This window comes from Haemaphysalis longicornis, unplaced genomic scaffold (assembly GCF_048455015.1).
Source record: "Haemaphysalis longicornis isolate Haplotype H1 unplaced genomic scaffold, Haemaphysalis longicornis Haplotype H1 scaffold_3, whole genome shotgun sequence".
Lineage (NCBI taxonomy): Eukaryota > Metazoa > Arthropoda > Arachnida > Ixodida > Ixodidae > Haemaphysalis > Haemaphysalis longicornis.
The window spans coordinates 144,874,354-144,892,293 of record NW_027526335.1 but is presented as its reverse complement, the minus strand read 5'-3'; the positions used below and the strand labels follow the sequence as shown (position 1 = coordinate 144,892,293).

Genomic DNA, 17,940 nt, shown 5'->3' with positions numbered 1-17,940 from the left:
TGCCTAGGTAGCATAAGAGGGCTTCCCGCCAGTAACCCGCTCATGACAGGCTGTAGACGTTCGAGTCACGCCCCGGGGGTTAAAAAGATGGTCCCCTTCTCCCCGCGTAGTCAGAGTGGCGCTGGCTACCACCCTCAAGCGTCAGATACACTTCTAGTAAATATAAATAGCCCAGAAAGTGAAGGAGAACACAGTCGCCCAGATAGCCGAATTGGTAAGGCATGCGACATGTAATCGAAAGGCGTGGGTTCGGTCCCCACTCTGGGCGCGTGTTTTTCTTTCTTTCTTCTGTATAATTAAAAAAAAATGTTTACTTAATTAACCGTAGTGAAAAAGAAAAAGAGCCTAACCATACCCCTATGCCTCCTTTGGCGTTGTAGACTGCTGACCTATCTTTCTTTATTTTGTCAACGAGCCCCTCATTTCCTTACTATATATATATATATATATATATATATATATATATATATATATATATATATATATATATATATTGTGATCACTGTCTTTGCACTGATTGCTTGAGTGGTCATTCTCTCTATTGTGTCCGAACACACTATCATCAGCATCCTCTCACCCATGCACAGTTTGGTGTCATCATCGTATCCCTGGCCTCGCACAATCCTAATCATCATCGGAGTCCGTTGGTTCTGCTGCCTGCTTGGAGACCACCGGAATAAACGCCGCCCTGCCTTAGGCCTGCTGCCCTGCTTTCCTCTCTCATGTGGTGGAGTTGCTTCTCGGCCCCGTCCTCTGCCGCTCCCAGCTACACCCCTGGAGCTCCGTTCCGGTCGACGTCTCCCGCTGTCCGAGCCAACGATGCAACGAGAAAGCGCGTCGGAACGCAGCGCTCCACCGCCATCGGCGTGTGTGATCACAGGCCACCAGCGCGACCCTCCCTCCTTCGGTGGTCTTCAGTGTGAAGACGTCGAAGATTGGCTGGACCAGTATAATCGCGTCAACAATTTAACCGGTGGTATGATGCGTTTAAACTGCGTGATGTTCCATTCCACCTAGACCTAGTAGCAAAGACATGGTACTTCAACAACGAGGCAACCATCGAGAACTGAACCGATTTCACTGAGCGTCTGCGCAAAGCATTCGGCACCCCGTCAGCTCGCGTCAATTGCGCGAAGAAAAATCTGGGTTCTCGCGTCCAACATCCCGACGAAACATATGCGGCTGACATCGAGGACGTCCTCGCCCTCTGCCGCCGGGTGGACGAAAGCATGCCAGAGGCCGGTAAGGTGCGGCACATCTTGAAGGGCATTGCTTCATTTGCATTTAACGCCCTCGCTATTCAGAATTCCCTGACAGTCAGCGATGTGCGGGAGACCTGCCAACGCCTCGATCAGTTGCAGTCTCTTCGCCTTCAGCCAGAGCCGGTTCGTCTGGATGGGAACAGAAATCTGCGTACTCTGATACGTGCATTCATTCGTGAGGAGCTAGGCAACCGTAACTCATCGTGTCTCCCACACGATCCCTACCACCAAGCCCATCTTCGCTACGGCATATAATCAAGGAAGAACTGGCATCCATGACGGCGTATCCACCGGCAAATTCGACTCCTCCTGCCTCTTACGTGACGACATACGCAGAGGCCGCTTCAAAACACCCCTTGTTCGTGGAATCACCTCCGGTTTCGACTGCTCCCGGACATTTGACGGTCATTGCCCCCTCTCGGGGTGCCCAGGCGTAGTACGCGCACGTGCGCCCCGACCGCCAGCTTTTCCCTCGGGACCGCCCGGTTTGCTACTACTGTGAAATTCGGGGCCACATTTCCCGCTTTTGACGAAGACGCCAGCAGGATGAACGCCGAGGGTACGCTCCTGATGAGCGGGATAACGCCCGCTTTGCTTATGGCACTCGTAGAAGCACATACGTCCCTCCTATTCGCCGTTCTTCCCCGCCTCGCGATTCTCCTGAGTTTTCTCGGCGTGATACTCCAAGACGACGCCGATCGCCTTCGCCCTACCGCCGCTCGGTGTCCCCTCTTCGTCCTGGCTCACTTCCCAATAACCACACTTCGGAAAACTAGCGCATGCAGTTTTTGGAGGGGAAACTGCATTGCTCGAAGACACCAGAACTCCTCCTGAACGTCCGTGGAAATTATTATTGGTGGAAGTGGAAGGTTTGCGTGTTGAGGCGCTCGTTGATAGTGGGGCCAGTGTGTCAGTTATTAGTGCACAGTTTGTTTCCCGTCTGAGGAAGGTGAGAACTCCTTACGCCGGACCATCCTTGTGTGGGGCTAATATTGTACAGTGCGGGTTAGCATAGACGGGCTCCTACATTACATTCAGTGTGCGGTGCTGACTCTGTGTTCTCATGAAATTATTTTGGGCTGGGACTTTTTATCAGCGTCGTCTGCGGTAATTTGCTGCCGCCAGCCTGCGATTCAGCTCACCGAGACAGGAATGGCGTGTGCGTCAGATGCTACCGTACCGCGGGTGGTCTCTGCCGAAGATTGTGTCTTGTGCCCCGGCCAAGAAACGGTGTTTTCCGTAACGTGTCACAGTATCGCGGATGGAGATTTGTTTGCCATACCAGCTGGGAACTTTGCTTGCAAAGGAGTTATAATACCGCCCTCCGTCGTTCGCTTTTCGCAGAGGCCAGCTTTCATCGCCGCACTAAACATTTCCTTTGAGCCGATTCTGCTTCCTAAAGGCACGACGGTTGCTTCTATTCTAACCGAGGAAGTTGGCCGTCTTTCGCTTTGCCCTATAGCATCACCCCAGCATGCCTGTAGGCAAGCGATTACGCCCTCGAGCCATACATCCACCATCAGCACTGAGCTAAGCGAGGAAAATCAAAAATCACTACTCGCCCTTCTTAACAAGCACAAGGCATTTGACAGCCATTCTCTCACTCTTGAACGAACATCAGCAGCGACTCATCGCATAGAAACCGATGGTTCTTGTATCGTCCGCCGTCGTCCCTATCGCATTTCATCCGCAGTACGCAAAATCATTCAAGAAAATGTGGACGACGTGCTTCTGCGGGACATTGTTCGCCCGTCGGGCAGTTCCTGGTCTTCGCCGGTTGTTCTGGTCCGGAAGAAAGATGGCTCAGTGCGCTTTTGCGTGGACTACCGAGCGCTAAACAAAATAACACGGAAAGACGTCTATCCTATGCCTCGAATGGACGACGCTCTCGACACGTTACACGGCGCAGAATACATCTCGAGTCTCAATCTTCGGTCAGGATATTGGCAGATCCCCATGGCCGAAGCCGATAAAGAAAAAACAGCCTTCGCCACACCAGACGGCCTCTACGAGTTTAACGTGATGCCGTTTGGACTTTGCAACGCTCCGGCCACCTTTGAGTGCAATATCGATACTGTACTTCGTGGCCTGAAGTGGAAGACTTGCCTATGCTACCTAGATGATATTCTCATTTTTTCGTCGACTTTCGCTGAACACTTTCAACGTGTGGATGAAGTCCTCACCTGTCTTGGCAATGCTGGTTTACAGCTGAACACCAAGAAATGTCGCTTTGCCAGTACCTCAATCAAAGTCTTGGGCCACGTTGAAAGCAAGGAAGGTATACGCCCGGATCCAGACAAGATCAATGCGGTCCTCAATTTTTCCCAACCTCTTCGTCAGAAAGAGCTACGAAGTTTCCTGGCTTGGCTTCTTATTTTCGCTGCTTCATCCGAAATTTTGCAGCAATAGCCTCACCCATTCACAAATTACTCACATCCGGAACTCCATTCGTCTGGACCCAAGACTGCGAAAAAGCTTTCCAAACCCTGAAACAAGCCTTAACTTCTGGACCAGTGCTCTGCCACTTCGATGAGTTGGCACCCACTATTCTTCACACCGATGCCAATGGACACGGTCTTCGTGCTGTCCTTCTTCAGCGTACGGATTCCTCGTCGGAGCGAGTAGTTGCCTAGGCAAGCCGCACTTTGACTCCCGCTGAGAAGAACTACACCATAACTGAGAAAGAGGGCCTCGCCGTTGCTTGGGCGTGCAAAAATTTCGTCCTTATTTGTATGGCCGCCATTTCTCAGTGATAACAGACCATCACGCCCTGTGTTGGTTATCCTCCCTGAAAAACCTCTCCGGGCGCCTTGGCTGTTGGGTACTCCGTCTACAGAATATGACGTCACAGTGACTTACACGTCGGGGAGAAAGCACAACGATGCCGACGCTCTTTCCCGTTGCCCACAGCCGACCGCCCACTGCCCACAGCCATCGTCCCAAAGTAACTCATCGCCTTCTATGACTTCGCTCGCGTTGCCCATGGCCCCTTTGCAAACCGCCAATCAAGATATCCTACCAAACCTTGTTTCTCTCCAACGAGCCGACCCGTACTGCCGACGGCTACTGGACCTTCTCGATGGTTCAACATCCCCACCTAACTGCCGAACGCGTCGCAAAATAAGTAAATTTCGCCTTCTCCATTGCGGAGCCCTTTACCTCCACAATTATCACCCTACCGGAGACAGATGGGTTCCAGTAGTCCTTCGCTGTCTTCGAGCCCACATCTTGGAAGATTTTCATGATGACGCCCCATCTTGCTTTCTACAAGACCTACGACCGCATCAAAAGCAGATTATTTTGGCCAGGCCTTTCCTCAAGCGTCGCTAAATATGTTGCGCCCTGCCCTTCATGCCAGCGTCGTAAACGCTCGGCCTCGGCTCCTGCCGGTATGCTACAGCCGCTGCCTGGTCCTTCTGCCCCATTCGAAGTTGTGGGCATCGATTTGTATGGACCGTTGCCTTTCACTTCGACTGGTCATCGATGGATTGTTACCGCTGTCGATCTCTTGACGCGGTATGCTGAAACTGCCCCTCTACGTACCGGCTGCGCTTCTGAGGTCGCAGATTTCTCTCTGCAAGCCATCTTCTTACGGCATGGACCACCTAGTTCTCGTTTAAGTGATCGCGGCCGAACCTTTCTGTCAGCAGTCCTTGAGGAAGTTCTCCAAGATGCTGGTACGGCCCACAAAACCATGTCGAGCTACCATCCACAGACAAATGGGCTAACAGAACGGTTCCATCGTACACTTTCGGATATGATTTCTCTCTATATCAACCCCGACCACAGGAACTGGAACGTCATTCTTCCCTTTGTCACATACGCCTATAATACCGCCGTTCAAAGCACCACTGGATTTTCACCGTTCTTTATGGTCTACGGCCGCCACCCACCGTCCATTCTAGACGCATCTTTCTTTTCCTGTCCCGTGGATACCACAACCAACATCACCGAGCAATTTGTTTCTCAACTAGCGCATTGCCGGAACCTCGCACGATTGAACACCGAGATTGAACACCAAATTGACCGCAAGTCTCGCTATGACGCAGACCGCCGGGAAGTTAGATTCAACCCTGGGGATGAGGTACTGCTTTCGACACCACTCCGCGCGCCAGGACTCTGTGAAAAGTTTATGCCACGCTTCAGTGGTCCGTATACCGTACTGCAGCGAAAATCTCCCGTCAACTACGTCGTTGCTCCCACTTTTGGAGTCGCTGACCGACGGTGCCGTGGCATCGAAACTTCATGTTTCGCGCCTAAAGCCCTTTCGGCGCAGATCATCCTCCCGTTGACGGCCAGTATGGCCGCTTCAGCCACCGGGGAAACTAGTGTGAGGACTGTCTTGGCACTGATTGCTTCAGTGGTCATTCTCTCTATTGTGTCCGAACACACTATCATCAGCATCGTCTCACCCACGCACAGTTTTGTGTCGTCATCGTATCCCTGGCCATGCACCATCCTAATCATCATCGGAGTACGTTGGCTCTGCTGCCTGCTTCCAGAAGACCATCACATATATATATATATATATATATATATATATATATATATATATATATATATATATATATATATATATATATATATATAATAATTTGGAGAAGGTAGCGGCTTCAGACCTCTGTCCACGTTTCGACAAGAGGACTTGTTGTCTTTTTCAAGGCCCCAGGGTTCATCTCTGGCAAACTGTTTTTTAGATCAAGATTAAATTGGAGAAGGGAAAAGGTTGTTACGAGCGGGGCTTGAAGGAAGAAATCAGAGTGGGTCAATGGTCGGTTGAAAGGAGCGAAATATTGAGAGACAAATGGAGGTGTGGTTTTTGCGACGGGGCCCTGCAAGAGAGAAAGCGGGAAGACTACGAGAGGGTCGGGGGAAACAGGAGGGAATGGTTTAAGCTGGGCTGCGATGGGGCCGGGTGACCTCAAAGGAGGATTAAGGGAATTTTGGGGCCCAGAGGGGCGTCTTGGAGGTGCAATTGCAAGGTTACTGAACTGTGTGTAAGAGAGAAAACTCGTAAACAACAACAGCAAAGTGGGTCAACGGTCGGTCGAAAAGAGCGAAATAGTGACAGAGAAACGGAGGTGTGGCCAATACGACAGGACCTTGCAAGAGAGAAAGCGAGAAGACTACGAGAGGGTCGGGGAAAACAAGGGGGGTGGGAGGGAATGGTTCAAGCTGGGCTGGGTGCCAGGTGACCTCAAAGGAGGCTTCCGGGAGTTTTTGGGGAGGGGGTGTCTTGGCGGTACAATAACAAGGTTACTGCACTGTGTGAAAGAGAAAACTCGTAAACAACAACAGCCCGTATAGTCCGAAATAATTCGGGTTGGGGAGGCCAGTGTTCGCAGAAGAATAGAAGGGGTAGCGCAGGTACAATCAGGAAGCTTTGCGTCAGGTTCAAGGGCTTCTTTTCTGTTTTCTTTTTTTACTTTTTTCTTTGTGTGTGTGTGTGTGTGTAAAGCAGGTAGTAAGACGAAATGCCGAAAGTAGAGCGAGGCGAGTGCACGAGGTATGTCGAAATCGGCTAGGAGCAAGACAGGAGGGAACAAAAAGGAAAAAGAACGCACTGAGATTGTATTCAAGTAACAGCTTTGGGGATAAGCAGGCAGGGTGGTTGCAAATGGAGATGCCCACTTTTTTTAATACCTATATTTTTCTATTTGAATCAGATACTGAAAGTTTTCTCAGCTGCATTACGAAGCATTCATTCTAGCCTGCTCCAGGCAGTTGAATTGATGGATTAAGTACAACTCTTTATTTCTGTTCCGCTGGAGACTTAAAGTTTGACTGCAGAATATAGAGGTTGAAATCATAGAAATTGTGGTTCGGTTGGTTGAAGAGCGGGGCGACTGCTATGGAGGCACTGTGATGAGTGTCGGCCGATGTCCATTCAGGCGTGAGGTCATAGGTTGACTCGTTTCTCTAATGTACTGTTTTTGACAGAATGAGCATGCAATGCTAGAAGAATTGCACGTGAAGCTTGAATTATTCTTGTGAACGTATTGGCTGGCAGTGCTATTGACAATGAAATCCGCGTGCAGATGTTTGCATATCTTGCATCTAGGGTGGAGGCAAGAGCTGATGACTGGTTCCTGGGAGGCGCCATTTTTGGCATGCACTAAAATGTCTATTAGGTTCTTATTTCTTCTGTGGTAACTTCTGGAGCTTCCGGGAACGACTTTTTAAGTCGCTCATTACTGGGTAGTATTTCCGCAGGATGTTGTTTATGTTAGGGAGCGCGTTTGAGAATTTGATTATTAAGGCTGGCGGTCTGGCGCTTTCGTTGCGACGTTTGCTTCAGCACTTTGTCCTTTATAGCTTGGATGCTCTTTCGTAAGCCATATCCAGCGAGCTGACCAGGTGATTCCCGGTCATTTTTATTATAATATTGTGCGCCGCACGGAGGAATCTGTACTAATTAGGCCCACGTGAACCCGACATATACTCAGAACATTGCCTATAAATAGAGACATCTGGATTTTTTATTGAACAGTAAACGTTTATTTTGCCAATCCTTGTATTGCCCAAACCTTTAGCATGTAATATGGACATGCCCTCACTTTGATCTGAGTTGAGGTCAACTAGTCGCATTCCACGTCCTCTCCAAAATGTCTCAAGAACACTAACAACATTCTTTAAGTCAAACATCACTGCTTGAAAGAATGAAGCAGTTTTCGCTACAAACTGGTATCTGTCGGTTTGTCTGATACGTGAACGATGGAAACTTCTCCAGTGCGCCCTCTGAAACAACTGTGGGGGAACCTGCCCAAGCTGAGCAAAAGTTATTGTGTCCATCAGTGATTCCTCAACAATCCGCCCGCTACAGAAGGACTAAATAGTACTATTCAGTATTTCTTTGGTTTTGTTCCGACCCATATAATTCCGTTTCACCACGAGGGCTTCTCGTTCCTTAGTAAAGGCTGGCTATAAAGCAGTGATGGTACCCAGATAAATAAAAAAAGCCTAAACAAACATCGGGGAAACGTCCGCGGAAGAAAGAAACCACAGGGTAATATAATTACAACTAAATCAACATTAGAGTCTATGCCTCCTGCTTGCCAGTGAAAGAGAGATTAGCAAGAGGCCGAAAAATGAGTAAGAACGCTCTGTTGGAAAGAAAATGCACCCATTCATAAACACCTGTTTACCCTCAAAGTCATCAACGTACATACAAATATGGGAAACATGAATTTCGATTTTCCCAATCGCTAGTTCCCGCAATTACTGAATCAAATCATTTCTATAGACATGATTGTATGTCTAACACAACCCGCCTGGTCAAAACCAAAACACACTCGAAATGTCCGCCTTTGTTCGCCGTAATACATATGAATGCTCGGTGGTGTTAACGCTTACAATTTCACATCGAGGGACACCGTGTCTAAATAGCGGGCTCGAATTTAACCAGGTTTCAATCAGCTGTGTTGGTTTATTATTTAAAACTTTCCAGTGGCGTGCATGGCGCATTCTTTACGCTTTAGTTTATTTAGCCCGTGGGCCACTTTATTGGCATCCTTTGGTCATGACTTCATATTTTATACCTAGCAATTTATAGAATCTTTCCTTTTGTTAACGCGAAAAAGCGTATCAGAATAAGGCAATAAAGTATAGTGAACCCAATCCCTCTCACCAGAGGTTCCGTAAATATTTTTTAAAACGCTGCGCTTATATCGTTTTGCCTGCCTTCTTCATACGAAATATGTAGCGAAAGGTTTATGTAACATGTCAGGTACTGTACCTCTTGGGTCTGCCATGCATATTGAGCTGCCCCTGTTCTTGAAAGAAGAAGGACCCACAGTGTTTTTGCGTTGCTCAAAAAGAAACCATGTTCAAAGCATACAGTTCTGTATAATTTTGTTGACAGAACTAAACATAAAACGTATTTTTTCCTTTTTTTAGGTTAAATGATACTCCTGACAGTCGCTCCATTTCTTTGGGTTCTTTTTTTAGCAAGTGAGTATTTTCCTAACAAGGCTAATCTTTTATGCCTCTTCCCCCGGAAAGCGCGATTAACGACATAAAGTTGGTTAAACATCTGAAACAGCAGCCATGCCTCAGGGCTGATAACTCAAAATCACCCCAGAAACGTTGAAAGTTGAAACACCAAAATTATGGTAACAGCTGAAGATTTCCCTTCGTCAGCTCTTAAAAAAAGGCAGGGCAAAGGCGAAGTGTCTGGAAAAGTCACGCTAGCTGCGCACTCTCGCTCGACCAAGGTGAAGGATCAGCATAGAAAACCTTGACGATGTCTTTCGAAGCACGAAAGCCGTGTAAAATGGCATTAACAATTTGTTAGAGAGTTTTCTCCAGGGGAAGAAATAGAATAAACCCCGTGATTGACAATGCCAGAGATGAAGGAAGGTTAAGCACACGCATACAAACTGGCTCTTCTACCGCTATACGGGGCGTGTGTTTTTATCCTTTGTAGCTCATGGTTTAAACAATCAAACATAAAACGCAGTACTTCAGACCTTTAAATTTTTCTTTGACTCACGGTGACACCGAATAACACATAAGTGCCTCCCAGCAGTTACCCTGATAAATAAAGCTTTATAGCTCGCATTTTTTGTAGAAAACAGATGGCTGGAAGGTTCCCAATGCCAAGGGTAGTTTGCGTGACCAGAAACGTCGTTCGACATCTCTTCAGCAATGGTCTGCGAAGTGGCGTTGCCGGTTTCAGTCGTGGAAAGACAAACCAACCGCAGATACTAAAAGCTTCGTTTGTCTTGCTCATTTTTATCTTCTGGTGTCCGCGTTTTTTCTTGCGCCTTTAAACCCTGTGATTGTTTCTGTAATCGTTTATGAGATATTTAACGCACGAAAGCAGCAACTGGGGTCGGAGGCGCACCGATGTCGAAGGCTCCAGATTAATTTCGACCATCTGGTCGTCGAATATTACCGCAGTAAACTCTCAATTGGAGCATTTTAAACAAAGATTTGCCGTGTCACGCATTGGTAGGAGGCTGCAATGCCTCATTTTGGTGCACCGGACTATTGTTCGCAGCGGCACAATGAGATTGGGACGCTGACTGCTTTACGTAGCTACGCTGGAAATAATAAATACCTGGGCGCTCATATTAGGCTTTGCTTGATTAGTTCTATTAAGGGGGTTTTTGCTGTTTCTTCAGTTTTTTTTAATAGTGAAGTCCGGGTTGAGCTTAAGCATTTGTAGAATAACTGTTTCTGATGTGGGTAATTTTGTTGCTGAATTGACTGGTGTTTAACTATGTCGCTAGGATTTGTTCAGTCAAGAAAACACTGCGTGGAAAAGTAAGTGAAACGGCGTCTACAAAAACGCTTTCACAAAAACGGAAGTAATATGGGAGATATACGTTGCCCGCCTTCTTTGTTTCATAGCAATTCTCGGAGAAATCAAATTTATGATAGATTTTTGGTCTCATAAAAATTTGCTGCGACGCAGCTGAAAATGTGGCCACAAGGACAATTCTAGGTGCGTTTATAACAATTGTCTTAGGCCTTATGGACCATATTTTCTTGTTGGAATTTCCTGTGCGAAGGCATTCGTAATCAGATATGCACATATCTCACACGTGCTTAATTTATTTCGGCCCTATGCTTGGTCATCTGACATTTTGATATCTTGAGTGGGGCCTACAAGAAAGCCATACAGGTCACATCATATGGAATCATAAATTCGTGATGGTTTAAAGAATCCTCCGTAAACACAGTTTTGATGTGCAGATGTCACTGAAACTTTCTCGTTGAAACAAACCCCTTCATCAGACAACGTACTTATAGACGCCGCACAAGAATAGTTTATTGATGTTGCAAGGCCAGTGTGCTCTAACTCAGGCGAGTTCGCTCGTTCTTGATTGGGAGAACAATGGGAACAGTAAGTGAAAGCACACAACACCGAAAGCGTTGTACACGATGGAGGCGATGCATTCTGTTGTCCGAGGGCATCAACTTTTGATCCAGTTTTAAGTGTTGGCTGCTTTTGATGTCACGTAATAAAAAATGCCAACTCTCCCTTCAAGGGTTCTACTCTTGGTGCAACTGAAGTGAATATGCGATTTCTGCAGTCAATTTCACTTATATCTAAAATGCAATCTAGGTTGAGTAATTATGCAATAAATAGCGCTAAATTCCGGAGTGAGTAGTCATTTCCGAAGCGGAAAGTATTTGTCTACGCCGTTTTGGCATGGCATAAAAAGTGCACCTCGTCTATTCTTGTCTGCTTTGAGCTTGTTCCCATAGGTGCTATAAAAGATTTAGGTTCGGGTTTCCCTCATCAAAGCTACATACTGAGCATAGGTTTTTGCAGCTAAGAGCTTTTGATATGAAAAACTGCTTGCGGTGTTTTAAATATTGGGCCAAACCGTAACAGAATTGTCTCGACTAAGCACCGCTGATCAAAACTAGCATATGAAAAAACTGATAATAAAAAACTAACCTGGGGCAGCGAAAAATGTGTCAGAGAGTTTATAGAAAAATACAAAGAAGAACCAGCAGATGCCGCGCTGGGCTGCCATTTTTTACAATAATTTCTCTGTCGTAGTTAATTTTTAGGGTGTTGAATTTATTCGGTCAAACAAGTAAATCACAAACGTGTAGTGCCGAATAATTGAAATGGAACACAGGCGAGTTCTTTTTTTGCAAGAACCTATGGAGAAATATCAACAGACAGCAGAGCATATTCATTACTATTATTCTGAGTGATTATTTTGCGAGATGATGAGGTCAAGAAACAACTACAACGATAGTTTCTGTGGCTTCCCTTCCGACATTGCGGTGAGGACATGTATTCTGCTTTCAATGTACCATATATACGCGTGAAGTGTCTACGTTTCGGTCATGATACCACATAGCGGCTCATGAGCAGCGTGACATACCTATTTACTTGAAAGAAACTGGCGTAATTTTGAAACTATTCCATCATCCTTATTTGATAAAAACCATTCGTATAGGCTTGCTGCAATTTCATAGTTCAATCTTTCACAACCCAACAAATAACACATTACTTTCTATCGCAGAATGCAGCTGAAAAAAAAACGTCTTGGTAGGCAAAGTATTTCAACTCCAATAAAGGAATATGTCCACTGCCATTGCTGCTAACCTGGAAAAGCTTGCTCCACGTGCTCGACAAGTCGAAGTTCTAATTAATATAAAAATAATCGGCATTGTTTTATTACTATGGAAATAACTCCCTAAAAATATAAAAACTGCGCGTCATGGAAATGTCGTTATGCTATAACACGCTTCCTGTAAAACACACTGTTTAAAACAGTTTCTTGTTTTTCAAACGGTCTTCGAAAATTGGTCATTTTACCCACCACCTACACAGGCGAACACGTACGTTGGACATATTTGGTAACAGGCACTTAAATTAGTTGTCATGGCAAGATTCTCATTCACCATCCCTCACGCAGCTATCTATGTAAAGGCTCTGGCCTCCTCAATGGATGCGTGACTGGCCTTCTGTGCGCGGGGACCGCAACCCGCGCCAGGGAAAGAGCAGTCCATTTTTACCCGCCCTTTTTCCGCCGCTATTTGGTCGATTTCGCCCGATCCAATGCTGCGTTACCCCTTACAGTATGAGTACATAGAAGAGAATAGCCACGTCACATATAAAGCCGCCCACTCTCTATCTCCTGATTTCTAGCTCCTCTCCAACGCGGGTTTTCACGCAAGCCCATGGGATTACACACTGGGAGGTTTCTGCTTGCACGGCACGCCGGATTTTTCTTTCCTCCAACAATATGAAGCTTCACTTTAAAAGTAAAATTAATAAAGGGGAAGTTACGAAATCAAAATATGCTGCTTACACGTCGTCCTAAGATACGCACACAAAATTAAAGAAACATGGAAAGAGCGACGCAGTTAGGACAAAATCGCAAATTCAGACCGAACGTGTAACGCCCTGCATAATGCATGACGCATGATTGCATCATGCACGATACATGATGCAAATGCATGATTGACGGAGTTAATACACCTAATCGCTCTGATACCGTAAATGCGGTAATTTCCAAAAGGAACTAGGTTCCTCTATATTTCACTAAACGTTTCAAAGCAGAAATCCAGAAAGTGTAAAAAATATTGAGATCTAAACAGCGCAATCAAACAAATCCCTCGCATGCGCCCCTCCAATAAACGAAGACGAGAAGAAAAAGCCAGAAAAAGAATAAAGAAAACACAAATAAATGGGCCGTAAGGAAGAAAACACCAATTGGGCTAAAAAAGGTTGTTCGTCCCGATAAAAAAACAATAACAATTTCATCGCGAACGTCAAGAAATAATAGCGATATGAAAGAATAATATTCAACACTGGAGACTCCCTAGCTACTTTCCGGCCGTTTTTCTATTAGGTCACCGAACCTCGTTGGTTCGATTGGCGGTCGCCGTTTTTAAGCCACCGCCAAAAACTTGACTGGGAAATTGTAGCGCGACGTCGATTTCTGTTTGATCGCGTAACCTCAAGGCTAAAACGCCGTTCACGCACTCATAAAGATACGTTTAGTGGTTTTTCATAAGACGTGCCGTGTGCCCATATTCTGTCACTATGGCACAAAATTTTAAAGTTCTTCAATAGCTCTTGCGTTTCTTGGATATAAACATCGTTCGTAGCTGGGATGGAGCTGAGTGCGTTACCAAAGTTTCGCTCTTTTAAATAGGACAAGCGCGTGTTTTTGCGGAAATGTATACAATTGCGGAAATGAATATAAATGATAAAGTCACTACTACTAAATCTTGAAATTGTGCAAATTAAGACATTTGGTGGAGCGTACATTCGAAGAATACAAGGGGAATAAATATATAATTTGAAACTAGTCCCCTAGAGCATGCAGTAAACCACATGCGCACAAAACGAATACAAAAGTAAAACAGCCATATTGAGAATTCATATATAAAGCAGTCACAGTGAAGACGAGTGGTGTAAGAATTTCGCACACTAGTTAAAAATTTTGTGAGCTCCGGCACAGCTTTTATTCATTTTTTTCGCGCGTCTTAACTTAATTCACAAATACTGAAAACTGTTTTACTGTAGCCGTTTCACGGGTTTAAAAATCGCTGCATTTGCCAACATTTCCGTCATTTTTCTTTAGGCCTGAAATTGCCAGAAGCTTCACATGGTTTGGAGGGTAAACATGATCCACAGTATTGTCCCAACAAAACGACCAATGGAGTAAGTGCACAACAAGTTTGAGATATTGTGAAGCACTTTTTGCTGCATGGGTCATTGTCCAACCCAAAATCAGATGAATTTATTAGCATCCTCTAGTACCTTGGAATTATATTTACCACGGTAACATGTAGTGCTGAAACTGCTCTCGGTTAACTTGGCGGGCCGTCGGTGACAAGTACATGTTATTGCTGTAACATACGCCGACCAAAACATTGTGTGAGGCCACCGCAAGTGTCTGCAAACAAATATTTCGAATGGCGTGAACAATACACATTTAACTCAGCATCACTGTTTTGCTATTCAATATAGACTTGAATTTCTTGCTGATCCTTGCATTATCAAAGCAGGTTCTACATACCTAAGGCCTGTTTTTTCATTTTGTGCTATTGTTAACTGTGTCTACCATGCAAAGATTATTTCTACAACATGGCAAGCCTTGCACAGAGTTTTAATTTTTTCCTTTAAAATGTAGTCCCTAAGGTACCGGTCTACGACGTTTCAAATTTGTCGATGTGTACGGATCAAGAGTGAAGAACAGCTACCGATGCCACCAAGTAAAATTTCGCAAATACGGCGACCCAGATCATTTTTGGCGCCGTGTAAATGCTTTTTTTAACTTTTCAATTCAGAGCTGTTATCGCAGCGTTAGCTGTTGCTGGGACCATAACCACAATACACGTGAAATATTTAACTAAATCGTCATGACTTCATCGTCGAAGGCTTTACAGTATCTTTTTCAGTCATCGAAGGCGATTATGCCTTTACTTCGTGTTACAGAGCCTGCTGAATATGACGGGCCACATGGCTATTTTACAACAAAAACATGCTCCTGGCTACCAAAAGCACCGTTTAAATATTAGAAAAGAAACTAATGACGGTATGACTCAGAAGATGATCGGTAATACAAGCGTTGTTTCTTGTTTGAACAAATGAGGCCTCAGAATTTCTTCTCTCAGTCGTACGAACTCCAGCGACGAACGTTTTCTTAATCATTACTTTCGGGAGGTACTGAAGCCATGGTAAAACGTCCACCTGTCTGTGCTTGAACACGCAGCTACATGTAAATGGCCGGTCACTCTTTTGGACGGAGAGGAACTTGTGGGGAAGCACCTTGCTGCTATAAACTCGTGTACGCAGACGCTACTGAAGCAAAAAGCGGAATACTCCAACTTTGTTTAAACTCTCCGCTCTTCGTACCAACTTTGAGGAATTACGCACGGAACTACACAATTGCGTGAGGGACGTTTTCGCCAATATTAATGCTTCTACGGCCCCTCCTGCGGTGAACTAGGCCCCCTATGACCTCCCGCATGAGCAACAATACGAAGATGCTTCAAATCTGGCAGTGAAATTGCAGAGGATACCACAGAAAACGCCCCAATCTCTAGATGCTCATTCAGTGAACGGAGTTCCCCCTGTGATGCCTTATAGGGAACAGGCATTCCAGTTAAGGTCCAGGGTTGCAAGGCGTTCCAGTGTACAACCAATCTCAAAAAAGTTGTGTAGGTTCAACGGAAGGTTCCAGCTCAAAGAGCTCCATCCCATAGCGTTGATATCGCACATGATCTTGTACTATTTACCGCATAACGAGATGCACTTCAAATATACGTACCTAACGTATATAGTAGGGAAAAAAATCACATCTTGTACTATTTACCGCATAACAAGATGCACTTAGGTTATACGTACTTAACGTATATAGTAGGAAAAAAATCACCTCGCTTTTACAGAAATCCATTTGTCCAAATTTAGCTCACCAAAATACTGTTTTATACCATTATTACTACAAAATCTGCTTCTCTGAAACATTTCCTGAAACGTTTATGTCAAGCCAAAAAATTTATCCTAACCTTTTTCTACTGCAAAGCGGTACTGACGATATACACATCGAAAAAATTCTTTTTGCAAGCACTCTTTCCGGAAATATTTACCGAAAGATTTTTTCCGGTCGTCATAGCGTAGGATCTTCGTGTACAACTGCACGTGTGACAACGGTACCAGGATGTACAAAAATGGAACAACCTGCATGGTAAGAAGAGTTAACATTTTTCGTAAGGCATAATAATAAAGTTTAGCGCAAATTCAGATTTGTACTTCATTTAGTTTATTGACCTATACGCCCGCGAGAAATAAATCAGATTTTTCACGCTACTTTGAGTACGGGCACCATGCGTGCACATAAATCACTGTTTAAGCTGGTCTCTCACAGAAAACTGTTGGGATATAAAATCTACAACCTGAGTAACACTTATCAGTTCAGAAAAAGAGAATATTCAGCTACATAAATGTAGTAACCGAAACGAGGACAGCACCAACGCCAAATTTACACATAGAAGGTATCTCGCACCTCCAGTGCTTTCCAGTGATTCTGCGGTTATCTCCGAAAATATTCGCACAAAAACCAGTATAGGGCTGGTGTTGTGTTCTAGTGTTTATTGTTGTTGGTGCCAACTTAGCTTCTTAATAATGCAAAAACCTCCGTGCGTCCCCAGATGTAAAGTGTCCAAAGCATGTGTAAAAGTTTTTCGGGTTAATTGAAATGCAGAGTGGTTATTGTGCAGAGTGCAGACTTAAAAGTACCGAAGCTGCACGAAGCCTTCACGACCATCACGACAGTTTAAGTCCAAGATTGCAGCCGCTTTGCTTCTTCTTCACTGCCGTAACGTTCTTTAACCCATGATTGTGGCTGTAACTGCATGGTTCTTTTCTTTTTTGGTAGGATAATCATTAGGTATCACTTTGGTAGGCCGTAGGCTAGGACGTGTCCTTCTCGCTCCCAGCTAGTTCCGCCACGATTACGGTGAACGCAGGAAATTGTTTGGGCAAGTGGGTATGCTTGCCTTGACAAACGTACTTCGTGGATTGTGGGCGGTCGCCGAAGCAAAAAAATAAAGGAATGTCACGCTTGTAGCAAAAATGATTGAGTAAAGGCAGTTGCGGCTGCGAAGAAGCAAATCTGCTGCAATCGCGGACTGAACCTGTCGGGATGGCCGTGAAGGTTGCGTGCAGCTTCGCTACCTTCTTGTCCTACGCGTTAAAGTGAGGTTTATTTTTTGGGTTTCATACCGCAATTTATTAATGCGCTGTACTGGTAGCCCAGGAGACGAAATCATATAAAGGGGAGAAAATACAGCCCTCTGAAAAGTTTGGGGGGTGTTCCTACGTCCTTGCCCAAATCGTTATCATAATTTAAGATGTGGCTTAAGCTATAATTATAAGTAAGCAGCACTCATGTATACCTTCCCTCTGTGCTGTTAAAAGGTTTGTTATAACAATTTTATATGTTATAACCGCCCGTATTATCTCTTATATGCTATATGCCCGTAATGTGTTATATGCCCGTATTATACGTTATAACAATGTTATAACCGCCCGTATGTTATAGCCCTTCAGGAGACTCATCGACAGGCGGAGCTTCGGGCAATACAGTTCTACCCTTTCTGCGGCGCACAGAAGAAAACGATATGCAAGTTACAGCCCGTATTCGATGTAATCCAGTCATCCAGCATTCCACGGGCATCGACGAACCAGAGA

General features: G+C 45.2%; 1 long non-coding RNA gene across 1 annotated transcript in view; it reads left to right on the top strand.

Moving 5' to 3' along the window:
* The window catches only part of LOC144173444 (uncharacterized), a 37,193-nt gene extending 20,758 nt beyond the window's left edge, over positions 1–16,435 (top strand). Inside the window, exons 2-4 of the long non-coding RNA XR_013323274.1 lie at positions 9,159–9,212; positions 14,327–14,406; positions 16,364–16,435. This is a non-coding gene — a long non-coding RNA (uncharacterized LOC144173444). The remainder of the gene's footprint in view (positions 1–9,158; positions 9,213–14,326; positions 14,407–16,363) is intronic.
* Positions 16,436–17,940: the final 1,505 nt, after the last annotated feature.